Here is a 4554-nt window from a genome sequence, read left to right on the forward strand (position 1 = left end):
AACACCCTGTATATACGTATACACATATAGGTGATAGGGTAGAGGGGCTAGTTGCGCATAGGGGCAAATTGGGCAAATATCTAAATAATATATATATAGATACGTCTATGCTTGCGTAAAGTAGCACAAAAACAGAGATTACTGCGCTTAATACAATAATCTATATCCGGCTATCAACTGTCAAACACGTGCGCTTTTTCGTTATCGTACATCAAAAGTTAAATTATTAGATGAGTAGGGGAGACCGGCGAGGGGATCTCGTTGGCACAGTTTTCACAATTCGGCATTAGATTTTTTAAACAATTAATTATTATGATTAATAATATATCAATATGATAGAAACCTTTCTCTACATTTACATTCAATAATCAATTCATTAATAGTTCTATACACCGTATAGTTTTTTTGCAATTTAAATGAAATACGGACATGCCTCATTGTAGTTAACTTGCCCCAATATGTAGGGTAAATTCACTCTACATATCACAGTATAAATTGCCTCTATGATAGAACTCTATATTAAACCAACAAAAACATAATAGAAAAATAATAGAAATAAAAATTAGATAATAGATATGTACTTTTTAATAAAAATTGTATCTTTCAAAGTTATTTTGTAATGACCAAATAGCAAAATGCTGTTACAAAAAAATAAGTGTAAGTTATTTTAATTCTACCTCATTTTAATATAGAAATATTAAAAATAAAATCGTTTTGTCAGAGTTAAATTGTAATTAAATGTTCACACGTGCGGTACAGCAAGTTAACCGAACCTTTTCTTATGATATGAGCCAATGCATCCCATCCCTGCACACGTCTGATTTTTAATCATTTTATTATAACAAATTACCATTGTTACTCAAAGTAACGTATTGTATCTATCAAACACTCTTCTTTTAATTAATAATACATCGCTTAGATTTGTTTTCTCAAGTCGAAGGACATTAATACGAAATTATGAAATGCTCAAAAATTTACTTGTCTACTCTTGTGAATCAGACTTTTTTCTTTTTCAATTGTAATACTTGTTTGATTTAAATAAAACTTAGGAAAATACCTATGTTGTAAAAGAAATATTTGCAGTAACTTTTTCATTGTTTCGTTTAACAATTTATCATATTATAAATACATAAACAAAACGCAATGCCAACTTGCCTCTTATGCCAACGAGCCCCAGTCTCCCCTATTCTTTTTGGTCTACGTGGTAATTAAAGCGATTAATAACAATTAAATGTGTTTTCTAGATATAAGTTATTAACTTATTTTTTAATTTTAATTCTCAAGTTGCTATTTTATTTACGGTTTTTCAGTTATAAAAAAATATTTCAATCAACACCCGATATGGGGCTTGTTGGGCTCAATATCTCATAACAAACTCAGCTGCTTAAATAAAATCTATCTTTCGACGCTTTTTATTCTATATTAACGATTAAACATATATTTTACATTTAATTATTATTATAAAGAGTAAAGATTTTAGTTTTTCTAATTTTGTTAATTAAAAAGCATTTAAAAAAAAGAATATTACAAATTATTATATAAGATGAAAATAATAAAAGTTTGATTAATATACATATAATCCTTTCATGTTTTTAATAATATTATATAATATATAAGCTCATTGATTTTATCTTCATGGCTCAACTTATCCTTCAAGGATGCTCAACATGCTCCATAGATGGAGTATATTGATTCACTTTGCATCCTTAACATAATTTTTTCTTATTTACAATATTAAGGATTTATAAGTACTTAATTATTGAGCCAGATGAACATGCAACGTTTTAGCATTTACTATTATTCTACCTTAATTATGTGAAGACACATAGCACATAATATCACAACAATATCGCAGTAATATTGTAATATAACCAAAAATATTACATATTACAATATGTATAATATCGCAGAAATATTATTGACATATTACATGTTGATAACCAACATTGAAATATCACAGTAATATTGTGGCAATATTAACGTCTTAAGTAACAGTAGAGTGACATTATAATTAATGATGTTTTATTGACATTAGAGACGTCATTAAAACATTATTAAGATATCACAAAATTATACGTACACACACATAATTTTATAAGATTTATTATAACTTTTTCAGTTTATTATAATATTATATAATAATTATTGTTATTGACAATCAGTATTATTTTCTAATTAATATCATATGGAATAATTTTCAAAATAACATTAAAAATATTCAATGATTTTTAAAAAAATTTCTTTAAAATATTTTAATTTTTCCCAATAAATCCTGGTAGAAAGTTTTTCATGCAAGAGTATGTATAAATATCTATAAATATACATAAATATTCATAAACATTTATAATATATAATATCGTATATGAAATATGTTCATACATGTTCATACATCTCTCTTTATTTCGAAAATCTTTTTCTAGGATTAAAGTATACGCATTAATACGTGTCTGTGAGGTGGAATTTATACCGAGAACGACAAAAAATGTCAAAATTGAAATCTTAAGAAAAATTTTTTATTTTTCTTGGCCTAAACTCTACCTCACAGATACGTATCAATGCATATATATACAGATGGCTTTAGGATCCTCTTAATGCCTTTCGAGCACTTTTGCGGCATCCATCAACGAGCGCTCGGCCTTGTTAGTCTGTCTCTGCGCAATAATTATAGCACTTGATGTCAAACAATTCTCGGGACTCTTTTTTTGTATTGTACACTTTCTTTTTATTCTCCGTAATTGTATAGATTCGTAAAAATTACTTGCAAACACGAGACGACTGTACTGCATGATTTTTGAAGCAATACTCAGAAACTTAAAGGGATGTTAGCTGAACTTATATTACAAGTGGTAATATCTATAGTCATCCGCCAATACCTGTCTTCTTTGGAAATTTAAATTTCCTTTTACCTGCGGAGCTCTGCTGCGCGACGCCACTCGGAGCAGACTGAACGGCGAGCTCAGGCGATGCAAAATATTGGCTCTAACAGGATTATACAATTGAGATACCGACTTAAAACTATTGAAATATTATTCTTAATAGTATGAACTATGAATTAAGTAAAAAAATTTTGTTTTTTTTTTCAAATCTCAAGGGTAATGTCCCCCCTTAAAGTCAAAGTAACGTTGATGCAATTGGGTTTTAGGGCTGCTGCACACAAAATTCCGTAACAGTGGTCGTAAGACATAAACTTGAGCCAATCAGGATATTGCTTTAGGTCTACGTAATCTAATGAAAATGGAAATAACAGTAAACTTATCCATAATCTCGCAATAAGGCGAATTTCAACCGATTGAAATTTTATCTTATGTCTCTATAAGTTTACTGCTATTTCTATACTGTAAAAAATACTCAGAGTGGAAAGAACTAAACCTGAGGGTGCATGATTTGAGTTAAGTGAAGTATAATCAATTCAAGAAGAATGAAAACCTAATTAGACGGATAACTTCATTATAATTAGATGAATAACTTCACGTAGTGAAATATATTCAAAAATTTAGTCAAAGTTATATGATTGATCTGAAATATAGTTAAGGCCTGATTGCACCAACGTTACTTTGACTTTAAAGCTGAAAATCTCTTTTCCTGAATAAATGTGTACTTTTTCATGTAAATTTTTCATCATCGAAAAATTTGAAAGTAAAAAATATTACGCATGTGTATTATACTGTTAAGATAGTAACATACGTGTCTTTTGTTTATTTTTGTTATTTTTGTTTCCTCATATGCTCGATGAAATATAAGTTATTGTTTCAATAAACCTTATTTATGAAATAAAATAAGTTTTTATTATTTTACTAATGTGAAATTTTTGTGTACAAAATATATGATTTTATATTAATTTTATAGAAATCATTTTTTTTATGTTATTTGTCGATAAAACAATATAAATTGTTAATTAATTTATTTTGACTTAACCTAAATTAGTTAATAACATATAAACATTAATTTGTCTAAAATCTGGTTACTTAATATCATAAATATATGACATTAAATTAATCAATTCGTTTATATATAATATTTATAAAGTGATTAAAATTTTTTTGTTAAAATGTTTTAGTATTTTTATAAAATAATTCTCTAATAATATTATTTTTATATTGCTTCTCAACCATTTATTTTCATATTTCAATTTTGGAAGTAACTATTGTACTTACAATTCTTTAAATGATTTTTATATAATTATATAATTATTAATACATAATTATATCGATCTAGGATGACATTTTCATGATATTTTCGTGACATTTTCATTTTTCATAAATTCACATAAAAATTTTCACTTTTCACAATTCACGCTAGGAGAAAAGTTTTATGATTGGTACCCTAATAAATTCTGCACTTTTTGAATATGATATAGATGGCGGTTATCATTTTTTAAAGTTCGGTAGGTTCTTTGCCGTGGCAATTGTAATGCAGCTGACGCTCTCTGGATACTGGTCTAAGGATTGTTATCAAAGTGGTGCAAGACACGATTTTCTATTTACATATTTGCTTCTAACGGATCTTGATGAATTGAAAATGAGCCGGTCTCTCGCAGCCTATTAAAAGTCATTG

Source organism: Mycetomoellerius zeteki, unplaced genomic scaffold (genome assembly GCF_001594055.1).
Source record: "Mycetomoellerius zeteki isolate Tzet28-1 unplaced genomic scaffold, Tzet1.0 scaffold223, whole genome shotgun sequence".
Taxonomy (NCBI): domain Eukaryota; kingdom Metazoa; phylum Arthropoda; class Insecta; order Hymenoptera; family Formicidae; genus Mycetomoellerius; species Mycetomoellerius zeteki.